Source organism: Anguilla anguilla, chromosome 4 (genome assembly GCF_013347855.1).
Source record: "Anguilla anguilla isolate fAngAng1 chromosome 4, fAngAng1.pri, whole genome shotgun sequence".
Lineage (NCBI taxonomy): Eukaryota > Metazoa > Chordata > Actinopteri > Anguilliformes > Anguillidae > Anguilla > Anguilla anguilla.
This window is the reverse complement of record NC_049204.1, coordinates 26,076,350-26,093,010: the sequence shown is the minus strand read 5'-3', so window position 1 is coordinate 26,093,010 and position 16,661 is coordinate 26,076,350. Positions and strand designations below refer to the sequence as shown.

At 39.4% G+C, this 16,661-nt stretch overlaps 1 protein-coding gene across 1 annotated transcript in view; it reads right to left on the bottom strand.

Annotated features, from left to right (window-relative positions):
• boc (BOC cell adhesion associated, oncogene regulated) overlaps positions 1–12,439 on the bottom strand; it is a 31,857-nt gene extending 19,418 nt beyond the window's left edge. The window contains exon 1 of the mRNA XM_035415546.1: positions 12,191–12,439. The gene's annotated coding sequence lies outside the window, so the exon portion shown is untranslated. The remainder of the gene's footprint in view (positions 1–12,190) is intronic.
• Between the last annotated feature and the right edge of the window lie 4,222 nt (positions 12,440–16,661).

Sequence of the window (16,661 nt, the reverse complement as noted above, 5' to 3'; positions counted from 1 at the left end):
GTTTGCCATTAAAAAAAAAAAAAAAAAAAAACCTGTCAGACAACAGGTAACAGGTACTGGTAACCAGGTGAGAATGGGTTGCTCTCTCCTCAGGCAGCGATAAAAATCACCATGCTATTTGTTCGTGAAAAATTAAAATTTTAACATCCGGGGCATACCGCCGTGACCAGCCTCTACACAAACCAATCCTATGAAAGGAGGATGGTATTTTTGAACAAGACTTTTTGAGAAATGAATCCTCAGTTTTGGAATTTCCTGCAATTTAGGATTTTTCTATATTTCATAGACTACATAACTACACCTAGTTCGTCCAAATTGCTTCAGCTGCTAAATGTTCCATGACTAATTTGCTTAAGTTACAGCTTGCCTAGCTAGCTAAAACAAGCAGAAAACCATTTTAGCCAGTTTCCCACCTAACTCAAATTTATATTTAGTTAAGTTAGTCAGCCTTCAAAGGACGTCTCAAAGGTTATGTCCAACTTTCATAACATAACAATGACGAGAACAGGCCATTCAGCCCAACAATGCTCCAGACTAAACTGTACCTAGTGCTCTGATTACTGTCAGACTACCCTTGAGTCTCCTTTTACTAAACTTTAAGAGATTAAGCATCTTAGGTTTTCCTCACAGCTGTTATCTTTCACATGAGGAATCAATTTAGTTCCTCTTCTTTGAACTTTTTCCAGGGCCTTTCTAGTAGTATGGTCCCCAGAACTGCACACAAAATTCCAAGTGTGGTCTAACAAATGTACTGTATAAGATAAGTATAAATTCCTTGGATTTATACACAATACCTTTGGCTGTATATGCCAGCATCCTGTTGGCCTTTTTTACTGCTACAGCACAGTGCCTAGAACCTGAAAGGCTTCAACCATTACACACAAGTCTTTTTCAAATTGAGCGCCTTCCAATTTTTCTCCCATAAAGTAATCTTGCCTAATGTTTTTGTTTCCCACATGCAGAACTTTTACATTTGGCTACACTGAATTTCATTGACTGGCACCCCTTTATGACTGAAAGACCGTGAATGAAAAGTGGGGCAGGTTTAAAAGGGTTATTCTTGAGGCACAATGTATATTTGTTCCAAAGATAAGGAAAAGTAGGTTGAAGAAGCAGTCTCTCCAGTGGATGACCAAAGCCATATGGGAGAGTCTGAGGGGAAAAAATTACTCTCAAAAGCAAAGAGTAATTAGGCTAAATATTGTAATATGCACATAGGCTTAAAAAAGACCTACAGGAAGCCAAGAGACTTTGAAAGACAAATGCTAAAGATGCAATCCTAAACTTTTTTTTCAATACTGCAGTAGGAAAAGGAAAGTGGAGGAGGATGTCAGGTGCACAGAAATGAAGAAGGAGCATTGCTGTTTAAGAAAAAAGATAGCAAGAAATGGAGCAAATAGAGCAAACAAAAAAAGAGCAGCTTCACTGCTTGGACCCCTAAATATAGGCTAATTGCAAGCAGTGATACACAGGGTCCAAGCAGACAGCCAATACCAGGGGTGGCCATACATATTTCTGCTAGGCGGCTGGCTATGCAGGCTTTTGTTGTCACCTATTACAGTGCCACGATAAAAGTATTTGCCACCTTCCCGATTTCCTCTATTATTGCTTGTCGCACAAAATGGTTTCTGACCTTTAAACAAAATGTAATATTAGACAAACACGTTTTTTAAATTATTTAATTTAATGAAAATAGTTATCATGCTCATATCACCCAAGTGCTCATATCACCCAAGTGAAAAGGTACTCCCCTCCCCCCACTCAATCAACTATTTAACCCAGTTTAATGGCTAATTAGATGACTAGATGTCGTGACTACAGCCAGCTCTGTTGAAACTAAACCTGACTCACATTGAACCTTACCATGAGAATGAAGTAGTCACCACAAAGTTTCTACAAGCGCACTATACTACAATCAAAGGAAATTCCAGAAGAGATGAAGAAAAATGTTGTTGAAATATCAGCCTGGAAAGAGTTACAAAGCAATTTCTAAGGCTCTGGGACTCCACCAAACCATTATCTCCAAATTGAGACTGGTAAAACACAGAGGTGAATCTTACCAGAAGTGGCCAGCCTGCCATAATTTCTCAAAGAGTGCAGCAACAACTCATCCAGGAAGTCACAAAAGATCCCAGAAGGACATCCAAAAACACAGCAGGCCTCTCTGGCCTCAGTTACGGTTAGTGTTCATGACTCCACAATAAGAAAGAGACTAGGCAAAAATGGGATTCATGGGAGGTCAACAAGGTGGGGGGAGGTCACTGATAACCAAGAGAAACATCAATACTTGTCTCACATTTGCAAAAAAGCACCTAGATTATCCCCACTGGATAATGTTCTCTAGACAAATGAGTCAAAAGTGGACCTTTTCGGGCAACACGGGTCCCATTATGTCTGCCTTAAAGCAAATACAGCATTTCTCAGTTAAAACATCATATCAACAGTCATAGTAGTGTGACAATGTGGGGATACTTCAGGACCTGGTTAACTTGCCATTATTGAAGGAAACATTCAATTCCGTTATGTACCAGCAAATCCTTAGAGAGAATGTCTGGTCATCTGTCCATGAGCTGAAGCTGAAGCACAATTTATTTATGCAGCAAGACAATGATCCAAAACACAAAAGAAAGTCCACAACCAAATGGCTGAAAAGAAACCAAATTAAAGCTTTGGAGTGGCCTAGACAATGTCCTGACTTGAACCCAAAAGAGATGCTGTGGCAGGACCTGAAACAAGCAGTTCATGTTCGAAAACTGATTAATTTGTCGGAATTAAAGCAGTTCTGCAAAGAACAGTGAGCTAAAATTCCTCCACAGCAATGTGAAAGACAGAAAGTTTGAAAACTTCTATCATTAAATAAAATAATTTTAAAATGTGTTTTGTGTTTACTCCAGTTCCCCTGGTCTAAAATTACATTTTATCTAAATATCTGAAAACATTCAGTTTGACAAATATGCAATAGAGGAAAACAAGGGGGCAAATACTTTTCATGAACTCGTATACAGGACACATTAGCCTGTCCCAAATGCACTGGTCATGCAAAATACCGTCTGTAAAACTGGTGATTGCCAATTTTCCTGCCCTCACTCAATGCCTCTCGAGCATTAACTCACCCACAGCGGTCTTTTAGCAAAACTTAGCAAACTTTCGACTGTATATGCTCTTATTAAGTTTCACATTTCGCACGTTCCTTCAGTGTGATCTGGCGGAGGCGGCCAACACTAAAGAGCCTGTATACAGCGCTCTGAAAGCGATGCGGTCCACCAATATGGCAGAGCAGCTCTATAGCAAAGCTAGGGTGCTTTGCAAGACCAGTAACATCGATGAGACATCTGATCGAAAAAGGAAGCAGCGGAAGAGAATGGAAGGTTACACCGTGGAAACGGCATGTGGAGTGAGCGCAACCCTCAGCCATGTCGACTGTTACAAAATGCAGCTGTTCCTCCCCTACACTGATCGCATGGTTAGCGAGCTAGACCCATGATTTTCTGGCATCAATGGTAAACTAATGAGTCGAATTCAAGCCTGCCCTCCAAAGTCCAAAAACGTAATGTCTGAGGAGTGCCGTAGTGAAACTGCAAAACATTACAAAATCCAGTTACCCTTGCAAGAAATTACAGTTGCCAGGAACTACCCGTCACGTAAAAGTGATACTGATCATTCCCGACACACAAGCTGTGTACAATTCGCTGGATCCTCTCATGTTTCCATTTTTGAAAAATACTGTTCAGGCTGCACTAACAATACCAGTAAGCAGCTGTAGTTTTGAGTGCTCCTTTAGCATTCTGAGGCGCCTCTACAAAGGTTACGCAATACCATGGGCCAGACATGCTTAAAGAACTTAAGCTGTCATCTCAAAAGGAAAAGATGTGCTTGAAAATATAAAAGAGGAAGCTATGATTGACCGCTTTACAAATCTGCATCCTAAGCCCCTCCTAGACCTAGGATAATATGGTAGGATACCCATGTTTCTTGTTATTTATTATTATTATTATTATTAATAATAAAAATAATAATAATAATAATGAACTGCAGCCAGAATTTCACATGAAAACGTTCTTTACATAACTTTGAAAATGAAGTGTCCCCTGACTATATTTGTGCAGGCCTCATGCAAATCGGTTAGTTGGCTTATTAAGAGAAGTTGCTGGAACAATCCCCGAGTGGCTATGATGCCGGCGTCCTAGGTTTTTTAAATTCAGACATTCTGTGCTCCTGCAAACCAAATTATGAGTTGAAAACACAACTCATGTGTGTTCTAGCTTTATAAGTAGACAATACACGACAACTATGCTGAAGAGTTTCTAAGTGCCACCATTGTCGCGCTGGTCGTCCATTTACCAAACACCCCTCCCTACAGTCACATCTGTAACTACACCCCCCACGCATGACACACTGGACAATAGTATATATCTGGGCATACATGAAAACATCCAAAACATTACCACATAAAATTTGTATTCCGTCGTAGCAACAAGAAAAAGCCAGCGATAGCTGAAAAGATATGCCAGTACAGCGGTGAAAAACGCTGCTCACTAAGCACTGAAATAAACAAGAGGAATTTTTCAAAAATTATACCATGTCATTCTACTGTCTGCGACTAAATATGGAAAAATATACAATCTTAGCACTGGTTTTACATGTACAGATGTTCCTTTTGAGACTGAGTCGTCATATATTGTTTTGGACAATCCGTTTGTGAAATATATGCTCATTTGTGACACCTGGGTACCTTCACAAATAGCTGTGCGTAATACCACACGTTGTTTACGGGTTGTTGCCCTTGTTGTTGTTGTAGTACAATCTGGCTTGATCGACAATTAATCTATCCAAGATGTAACAGAATGAGCTTTCTAATGATGAATGTCTAATTTTACTATTGAAATGGCGTTTTATAGCTCAGCATAACCAAAAGTTGTATCTTATTATTGCTGCATTATGCATTCACTCTGTGGTAGAAATAAAAGACACTGCATCTGGTGAAACTTTATTGATGACTGTGGTCATTTCTTGGAAAACATTATTATTCTTGAAAACTTCTGAGCATGGCTAAGGCATATGTTTGATGATAGATCTAGCTGATATACAATTTTCTGGACTATGTCAGAACTGGGGAACGACAGCATTGATTCTGATTGTGTTCTCTATCTGCTAAACACAGATAAGATATCATCGTCCAAGTGTTACTGCTATTTTGTTTATCGTTATTTTTTTAATTGACTGTCTTTAAATAGGTTAGTGTTATTTGTATAATGAGGATATTTCTGTAACATAAGCATTCATTGGTAGCTAAGTAGTGACCGGATGTAACCTGAACTGGAACATTGCCAAAATGTAGTGGACAGCTGAATATTGTTTTAATGTCATCCCATCCCCATACAAGAAACCATTTCATAATGTAGAGTACAGAAAAACATACAATGATTACACATTTAGGTACTGTACCACATTGTGTGATAATGTTTTTGCAATATTTTTTTAAATCTGGTATCAATGCTTCATCTTAACCCTTCATAAGGGGCACATTTATATGCTTTATAATGGACAAAAAGCATTTTATGAGAGATTTTGGATATGTTTCAGGACCCCTAGATATTTTAGACCATTGTACTGACTGAAAGCTTGTAATTCCCATTTATAAATGATGCAATAGTGAGTTTCTTGAGTCAAAACAGTTGATTTGTAGTGAAATACATGATTATGTTCTGATTTACAGCAATGCATAATTTAGACATTTTGGATAGATTTGGAGACACTGGGTACACTGCTTAGCTTTTGCTCCATAGATCTTTAGTACTTCTACATATCCACCCTAAGATTTCATGAACTTGTGGTCAATGAGTTTTTGATCCAGGACAAGTGTAGTTTAACCTGTTGTATATACAGGATCTCTCAGTATTTCATTGCAAACCAAAAAACTGCTAATTCATTTTTGCTTTTTTGGCCTAGACAATTGCCTTTGTGCCACTTTATTTCTTCCAAAATTATGAATATAAACTAATCTAAGTTATTATTGTAAATGGCACAAATGTCTTGCTTCATTTAATAAATTTTCAAGTCTCTGAAATGCTCACATCTAGAGGTATAAAGCTTTAAATAGGGTACCTCCTAAATGGGCATGGACTGGCCTGATTTGGCATATGCGCAAAGGGTTTAAATCTGGGAGCACACAATACATCTTGCTTCTGTTAGCCAGTGCATTTATGATACATAACTATGTTGATAGCTATCAATGCAATAAGCAAGACTGGCAAGTTACTGTTGGAACAGTAAGCTTTATGTGCTACCAATGAAGGCAACCAGAACGATGTACGACTCTTCTGGAGTGGCGCATCATTGCCCAGCCACTTCATGATGGCTAAATAACTAAAATAGTTTTTAAAAATGACATAAGACTTATCCGCACCTGCTAGATGTGTAACTGAGACTCAAATTCAAAATGCTAGATATAGGTCAAACTGGGACTGAGCTAATTTTTTATTTGATTGACTAGGTTATAATGGCTTCATTGCCATCTTGTGGTGGACTCATAAGCAGAGGCTGGGGGGTGCAGGGAGTGTGGCAGCACTGGGGCCCCAGCCCTTCCCGAGCTTGCCCTGTCATATATACTTTAATAGTGATCACATTCGTAGCCTAAGTACTTAACAGATGTACCACAATCTAGCCTATGCTGTGATCAAAGTATGGAGATGTTACAATTCTGCACGATCACTGCAGTATCAATAGTAGTGGTATGCCCTCAAGGGGGCCTCTACCGCTGGAATGTTGATAATTGGAGTTTATTACACAGCCAGCATGATAGGCCTAGACATGATTTCAAAAATGTAATACATAGCCAACCTTGCGACTACAATAAACGTTGGGGTATTTATAGGCTTGGAGTGATGGCTGCTCAAGCATCAGAAGCATGCATTTTAAAAGAAGGATTGGATTGTATTTGTATTTGGATAAAAACAAAAGTAGGCTTGGCGTAAACCAGACGTGGGTGGGGTTTAACTCAAATGCTCTCTCAAATGCCAAAATTTGTTGATTTTTACCACTATAATCAACAGCACTGCAATTGTTGCAATATTAAAGCATTAAAGTCACGGTTTTACAATGACACCAATAATAGTCCAGTTTAACAACAGGTGATTTGGTTTTTAAAGCTGTATTTAACAAACAATGCTTCACATGCGTAGTCATAATAGGCTTCGATAACACTGAGGTAAACAAACAGTCAAATCAAGTTTCAAACAAAGGCAAAATGTTTTTATAAATAAAAATAGTTCATTTTTACTCTGAAATGCACAGTACAAACTTCATGAATACCAACACCACCCCTACATGATGGGCACTGATGTCAATTATAAACTGAAACAAATGCTTTCATAATTCAAAAACTATTCTGCATGTTCATTATGAACTACTGTATATTATGAACTCCTAATGAAATAAAAAACCACAGATCATTAGACCAACATGTTTTGTTGTATTTTGTTTGTTAACACTTTTTCTCCCCTTTGTTGAAGCCCCACTTTACCAGTATGTTTGATTTGCATAAGCTTCGATAAATTGAATAACAAATCTAAAATCTTCCCTGGGTGGAATGCATCTTTAGCTATTATGCACTTACTAGTTGTATTTTGTGGAGACAAGCTCCAGCACATGAGCTGGGAGCAGTCTAGAGTGATGGGGAGACACAATATCCACAGCTATACGGAAAAGTTGCTTGAAGGAAACGCATGTTGGGTTATGAAAACCACATATTGCAAAACAATTTTCTTGAAATAAAGGACGCAACTGAATCAATTTCAACGTTTTTATTTCTAAATTATGGCAATTTTGTTATATAAGCTAAGGAAAAAATGTATCAAGGCATATTACAGAAACACTAAGATAAGCGCTAAAATGTTCATGACAAAACACAAAATGGAAACGTAGTTAAAGAAATACAGAGTGCAATATTCAAATTCAGCACACCTCCCTCCATTCTCCTTAAAGTACACTTTCACATAGCCAATGCACCGCCTCTCTCCTCTTATCAATTGCACAAAGAACACACAGCTTTGGTCGTTTGCTAGGACTGCACACAATAATTTTGTGTCATGTAGGCTAGCTGTTCTATTCAGTTTATTCCAGGTCTTCATTTCAGTGAAATCCTGAATATTTCTTAGTGGTGTTATCTCCGTGGAGTTCTAAGCTTATCATTTCTATAACTACAGCGTCCAAAATTATTCATCCCCACCCCAATGCTTTATCAACTTCATCACACGATTGCAGCGAATGAATTTTGTGCGATTACATGAGCAAAATTAGTTACGCTTGATTGGAAAATTTGTATCAAAGCGCCATTCACTATTTTCCAGGACAAAGTACTCTTGGTTGAAGTGGACACTCTCAATGGAGTTCCCAATGGACCTGAAAATTTAAGTCCGACCTGATCTGGCCCAGCCTGAGTGAGTTGAAGCCCAAGCTCAGCCCAACCCAAGATCACATGTATTTTATACTAAGCCCCTAGCCCAACACAACCCAAAACAAGACCAGGTCAAAACCTAGTACATGGCTGGACCTAACACGTGATCCGGCCGACCAATGGTGTAACTTCATAACTCGGCCGACCAATGGTGTAACTTCATCATTCACTCAGACATTTGCGTTTGTAGGGCTGGTCCTGCTTTTGCGGTCCTGCTAAAAAATGCAAGTCAACTATTGAAAATGGTTGCACAACTTGCATAGGCAGCTCAGACTGTGAGAGAGAGAGAGAGAGAGAGAGAGAGAGAGAGTCTATAATTGTCTATAATTTTATTAAGCAAATCCAATCCAACAATTTTATTTATTTAGTAAATCCAACAATTTATTTTTTGAGTCTACTTAATAATACTGCGTACAACCACTAGCCAACATTTGTGTGTGTTTGTGTGTGTGTGTGTATGTGTAGTAGAGTTCTATATCTAGTCTTGGGCAGAGCTACTAGCTTAACTAGCCCACGTTTTCCAGTACCATGTATGTAGTTTCTATTTCTAAAATCAAATAGCTACAATTGTAGGCTAGCTGTATTGGTATAAAAGACAAATCCTTCGACCAGCACCATTTGTGGCAAAGAAAATTGTCCATCGGATATTGAAAGCAAAACATAAAATGAATCAGATCGTGTTAGCACCACGATTGCCCTGCGCCAATTGCATTGGCAAGTTTGTTACTATCAAGTAAAAATATAAGCCAAATTGTATAGAAACCTGTATTGGCGTAAAAGTAAGATCATTACACTAAATATCATATTTGGGTAAAAGCTGGGTTTTTAGATTCTCTCTACTCCATATAGGCTAAAATGCAAGTTATTGTGTTTCCGTTACGTAATATTGTCGTACCTGTCTGTCAGGCAGAAGCCGCAGGGAAATGTGATGAAAATGGGAATAATTAGACACATTTTGCTAATTTGCTATCAGACAGAACAAAGTAATACAGGGATGTTGCCAGTTAGTGAGCAGGTCACTGTCAGCTAGCTCGTCAATCAAGCTACTGCAGCTAGATTCCCTCAAACTTGTTCCCACTAATTATGTTAATGCACATGTAAATGATGAAACACAGAAGCAGGCAACATAATTAAAAGTTGACTGCAAAACACTACTGGCTACAGCTGCCACCATTGCTGATTTTATTTTTGGTAGCAATCAAATAGTCAAAGATATATGATTGAAACTAAGCTGACTGTATACCTGCATGTGTGTGTGTGTATGTGCACCTGCTTATGCATGTGTGTGTCTGTAAACACATTCTTTGATTCATTGCAAAGTATGGCTGGTTTCTCTTTAATTCTTACTTTTTTAAGGCAGTTTTTTTTCTGTAGTACCATGGGATTTATAAGACTCGACAACAAATCATTTCAAATATCATTGGTCAAGCTGGGAAGAAAAACATCTGTATGTAACACAATCTGCCCATTTCCAAATAGGGTATTTAGGTTCAATTACACCCCTGCTACACAAGTTCCCTTTTTATTTCTGCTCTTATGACTACATGCTCCTGGGATTTATCTGAACATGAAAACTCTATTTGGAAATACATGGATAATGGAATGACCTAGCATGAAGGAGGCAGAAGAAGGAAGCGAAGAAGAGGAAAGAGAAACATGGATCATTCTGTGGATTCTGGATAAATTCTGCCATTCAATCAATATCTGCAAGAAAGGAATAAAAGTAAAACTTCCCCAGTCCAATAGTCAGCTCCAGTTCCCATACACAATCCTACATGTCGCTAACAAATGACAATACCCTATACCTCCCTTGCACATTTTACCACCATACACCTGTCTTACACATTATAAAATGCTACCGCTCTTTTGGGCAATCTTACACTTCCACTACACATTAAAACTCCTAGCTTAAAAAATACACAATCCTACAAGTGTGTGTGATGGTTCAAACAGAGGGGGACAAACAGTGCTCTCACTTTCTCAGAGCCTGCAGATGGAGGCCCGTTGGGTGTTATGACAGAGCAAGCTTACACCAGAAGAGCTCAGATCAAAGCATTTAAGACTTTCCAACTTTTTCACAATTACTAAAATATGTTATCATACAACTGCTAAGAAAGAAAAACTGTTATCTGGATATACTGTCAAGGTACACTCCACACACAGTGCAAGTACACTGCTAAAGGGACACACTGATGTTGTACACAGTGGTCTGGTCACTGACGATTCTGAACTCAGCGATAAAGATCTGAGTTCAGAGTCAAGCAGTACCCACTATAAATGTCAATGCAGTATAAAACACCACAACAGTACACACAAGATACAGCCAGGCAATTATCATTAAACTGTGATGCACATAATTTAATTACCAATACCAAATGCTTCTCAGAATTACGGAAACAAAATACAAGTTATGACCAACTGAGTGTTTTTATATCAATATTAGTGATATGCTTGTAAGGTTTTACTGTATATTGTTTCTTTCGGGCAAGTTTGCAGACCAACCACAGAAACAGCATTATCTAAATAATGTCAGTTATTTCAAAAAATGGCCGACACGCGTCTCTTATATATCTTCGAAGCTCCAGGCGAGGTTGTCGGCCAGAGCTATAATCCAAATAACACAACCGCACTTGGGGTTTGAAATCTGAGCCCCATCATTCCGCAATTTCCAAGCGACTGTCCTCCTTGCTGGGTCGCGCGTTCACACTTGCGTAACTATATTTCGGTTTAAACGAAATGCACGATTGGTGTCGTTTAATTATCCTTAGCAACTATATGGGAGGTATTCCGTAATAAAAATAATAATTAAACATAGTACCCCATTCCAAACATCTGGGCAATATTTTCCAAAGAACAACGTCGCTAATTACATTTTCTGATTCATGTTGTAATCTGGGTAGGCTACATAGCCGAGGGAGAGGCTATAATGCAAATGAAACTTTGGAAGCGGAACTTCTGGGTTTATCCCGAGCTTGAGTGATGCCTAGATGTCAATGAAGTTCTTTTAAGCAAAACGCGTTAAAAAAAATCAAAGTCACAACTTCCGTACAAAAATCACAGTAGCGTGTCAAAACAGTTGCCCATAACCTACAATGCATACACACTAACAATCCTTTTGGTTCAAGAGGGCAATTTTCTATGCAGTGCCTCGGAGCAGTGTTCTCCATGGCCACTCAGGTCTGCGGCCTGTTACAAATTTTATATTTTCTGCCCGTGATGGGGAAAGAGGCTTTAAAGCATATTTCCATTGCGGTTTTATTTTGAATGCAAACACACAAAAATAAAGACATTGGAACAGATTAACCTAAAATTTAAAAAGCAGCTGAGTTATGCTTTAACTTCTTGGACCACGCACGACATCAAAAGTGCGTTCATAAAATAAGTTCTTACTATTGCCGAATTCCGCCGCATCAGTGTAATAACCACTGCACACCGTTCGCCTTCACAAATTAATCTCTAATTAGATATTCCTCCCAAAAGAGAGGGAGAAAAAACACAATGTCCTCGAAACAGAACAACTGTTGCACACAACCGTGTTAACTACTGCACCACGCACAACTCTAAGCGTGGGCACAAACCAAAACAAGACTTGTGTTGATAACAAACGGCATTTAGGCGTAAATAACAATTCGTTTAATACTGTATAAGTACAATTTATGACTATTTTCAAAAAGCAGCCGTTAAAAAATTTACGTTTCGGAAAATGACTGGAAACATAATAAAAATAAAACGTACCTAAAGTTGTACCGTAGTGTTTTTCCCACTAATGCCGTGCAAATTTCCTCTTTCTATGAACTTAAATCCAAGGAGTCGGTTTTATTTTAACTCTTAGGCGTTACCTCTTTAGTCATTACTACGACACCAAAGATATTTTGTTGGGCTCTCCAAGCTCTCAAATTGAAAGGCCGTTTTTTGGATGACTGAGTTCCCAAACAATTCACTCCTTTGCTTCTCCTTCTCGGATCCTCCCACTTCCCCAGAAAGGGGGAGGGATCGGAACAATAGTGTCCTTTCCCAAATCCAAAAGTTGGACATGTATTTCGTTTCATCCAAATAAAATTATTTTTGCATTACCACAAGTGAGTTGTTTACTTTCATTCGTAATCACAGAACGCACATTTTATAAAGCTGAATTTTACTTTGACGCATATGAGCTACGCGAGCAACTAAATGAGTAAGTTTGTAGGGTTTTGGGGAGGAGAGTGTCCCCCTCCCCCCTCCTCGTGTTCCAGCTCCCTCACAGCAGAAGCCACAGAGGCTGAATTAACCCTAGTTTATTGAGGCCCTCAGTGCGCGCGGCAGCTGTATCGTGCTGTGCGGGGTTCTGTGTGCATACTACACTGCACTGATCACAGCAAGCTACCCTCGCCATTCACGCAGAACTCCCCCCTCACTATGTCTCCCTATTCTGAACAAAATGAGGAACGTATGTGTGTGTTTATGCGTGTACTGTACATATGTAGGCGTGTATGTGTTTGAATTTATCAGTATATCCAGTGAGCTCCATAATGTTTGGGTCAAAGACATATTTTTCTTGATTTGCCTCTGTCCTCTGCTATTTTAGATTTGTAATCAAACAGTTCACATGTGGTTGAAGCACAGATTCAGCCCATTATTATGTTTGGGACCTATTAATGTTATGCATATGAAAGTAGTAATGTTTAGTACTTGTCCCATATCCCTTGTGCGCAATGACTGCTTTAAATCTGTGACCCATGGACACCACCAGGTGCGGAGTATTTTCTCTGGTGATTCTCTGTCTGGGCTGTAGTGCAGCCAACTAGTTATCTTAAGTTCTCATGTTAAACTGGATTCAGATGTGAATGACTTAGCCAGTCAAGAATTTTCCAGTTTTTGGTTTTGAAAAACTTCTTTGTTGCTTTAGAAGTATGTTTGGTCTTGCTGTTGGATTAAGCACTGTCCAGTGAGTTTGGAGGCATTTGCTTCAACTTGAGCAGATAAAATGTACACTTCAGAATTCATTCTGCAGCTGCAATCAGCAGTTACGTCATCAGTGAAGACAAGTGAGCCAGTACCTGTGGCAGCCATACATGCCCAACCATAACACCCAAACAATACCATGTTTCACAGATGAGGGAGGTGCTTTGGATTTTGGGCAGTTTCTTTTGGCCTCCACACTCCGCTCTTGTCATCACTCTGATGCAATGAGTCTTGGTCTCATCTGTCCACAAGTCATTCTTCCAGAACTCTGCAGACTCTTGTAGGTACTTCTCAGCAGACTGTATCCTGGGCATCCTATTTTTGCAGCTAAAAAGTGGTTTGCATCTTGCAATGTAAACTTTGCAGTTCTGTTCGTGAAGTTTCCTGCGCACAGTGGTCACTGATACATCCATGCCTGCCTCCTGAAGAGTACTTCTGTTCTGTTGGACAGGTGTCTGGGAGTTTTTTCTCGTTATGTTCAGAATTCTTCTGTCATTAACATAGAGGCCTTGGTCTGCCTGGCCCTTTGCGATTGCTGGGCTCACCAGTGACCTCTTTCTTTTTAATCACATATTCTACAATTTTTTGGGGTTTGCCCTATGTCTCAGACTGTTTTTTTCATATTTCTCAGTCTCATAATGGCATCCTTAATTTTAATTCGCACAGCTCTGGACCTCATGTTGACAAATGCCAAAAACAGACTCCAAAAGCTATCAAAGGCCTAAAATCAAGACTAGATACTTAGAGCTCTCTTATATCTCAACTGAGGAAGCAGTATATATATATATATATATATATATATATATATATATATATATAACTTTTATAACCATAAAATAATCTGTTTGCAAAAAACAAGACATCAGATGGAGGCAAGTTGCTTTGCGTGGCTATAAAAAGTTCGTACAGCTGAACAACTGTGAAACGTAATACGACATTGCATTGTAATTGAGCAGTATTATATTGTAATAGTGAATAAACTTACAGTCGGTTTAAGTTGTAAAGGAAGCAGTTGTCTCATTTGGTAAGAAGATAACTCTTGGGGATCTATATATCTATATCTATATATATATATATATATACGTATTGTGTATGTTTTTTTTCTTATTTTTTTCTATTTTACAAAAGTGTAAATACTAATGTAAAAGTTTTGTGCATATTTAACCATAATGGTTAGGTACGTTCATTTTTCTGAGTGACAGGAATTCAAGAAATAGTGGTCTTTCCCTCTTAGCAAGGCAGGCAGCAGCAGCAAACACATTGTGGGAGCTGGGTATCATTAGCATATCATTATTTACAGATTAACATTTATTTGCATGCATTACTGCTCTGATAGAGGGTGAGGTGGATAGGACAGCAGGAACGTCATTATCATTTGGAATAAGGAGGCGTGACATTAATGTGGTTTTGTCACACTTTTTTTGACTGGGGATGTGGCATTGCATTCCTGTTTCAAGATCACCCCAGTTGTGATTACACATAAGATGTTGTACTTATGTGTTACCTGGTCAAAGATGTAGTGTAACTGACAGCAACTCAATTTGTATCTTACTGTGTCACCATCTCATGTTCTGAACATGTGAACACTCGGCATACAAATCTTGATAGTGCGTGTCTACATGTGTGGGTGGGTTTGAGGTAATTTTTTGGCAGGTCAGATGGTATTTTGGGTTTGAAGTGGTGTTTTGGAGGGTGAAGGCATGCTTTTGAGGATTTAAGTTGGAGTTCTGGTGTAGCATTAGTCCACTTCTGAGTCTACTTCCCCCTCACAGAGAGAACTTTCCTCATGTTCTGCCTGTCTTCCCTCTGTGCCCCTCCCTCATTGCAAGTTGAATTAAGCCGAAACAAAAGCAACTGTGTGCGGACCATGAAAAACCCGTTAAACATACTGCAGGAGACCAAATGACAGCATGCATTGCTGTCACTGTACCTGACTCCCATCATGCCCATGGGAGGGAGCTGTACACCTGTGTTGAGTTGCAAATGAGGAGGCGCAGGGACTGAATTCCAAAGAACCTCCAAATGAGTGGCTCAACCTGGCTCATTTCCCACAGCAATATAAAACTTGCCGTCTCAAAGCTGATCTGTAGTCAATGGTAGGCTCTGACAGTACAGCAACTGTAGCCTCCAGCTGATCCAAGGTCATTGTTAGGCTCCACAGGTCATTGACTCTCACCATCCCTGGAGCTCCTACTGCCTCCAGCAGAGAGACAGATCACTGCCCGTACACCCACTATTCACCGGGTACCATAGTGATGACCCTCATGCTCAGTGTTGCCTGTTGACCTTAGCAGCTGTGTTACTTCCTCAGTGTTACACAGGGACCAGGACACACACCCTCAATCACACAAGCTCTCTAATTCATTCACTCAAACACATGCACACACATAAGTGCACTCACTAATTCACAAGTACACAAATACACACTCACTCATGCACTCTCTCCACACATGCACGCGCACAAACACTTATTCACAAACTCATATACTCACCCACACATCCTCCAACACATTAATTTTCTCTCTGCAGTTAGATGGAGATGTAACTGTTCTCTCATTTATTCGTTTTTTAAACCCTTATTTAGACAAGAAGGTGATTTGGGCTCCTGGTGTGTATTTGGCAGTATTTAGCAGAAATAGCCAGGGGAAACAGAGTAGGGCAGCGGCAGCAGGGGTAATTAGGAGGCCAGACTGAAGGAATCACATAGGGAAGTTGACCAGGGCAGCAGTGTTGCACAGGAAGCCTGAGAATTTACTGCCTTCACTGAGGGCAGTATAGTTTAACCCCTTTAAAACCAAGTGTTTTTTGTAAGACATGGTTCAAAGCATGAAATAAAGAGCACACTTGTACCAAAATGACCAAATCCATGGGTCTCACTCAGCAAACATACAAGAAATCCACAAATCGTTTTGTATTTTCTTAATTCTGAAGTGATTGCATGTACTTCTGATACTGAACGAAACATATATTTTGCCAGTTGTACCCCAGGATGTATACAGCACAAGGACACAGTTAAATTTGACATGATTTCACATAGGTGGGCCCAAGTGTCTCCAAAACCATTCCAATTGGCACCAAACCTCTCCTAATTGGAATATTGTGCATATCTCTCCCCCCGCTATATTCCACTTCCCCCGCTATATTCTATTGAGAATGGGACCCTCTGGGAACCCCACAAAACAAATGTTTTAATTACCCATTCTCTCTTTTTGCCTAAACCTCGTACTTCAGTCAAAAAGTATCCTTTTGGAGAGCTTCTTTGTAC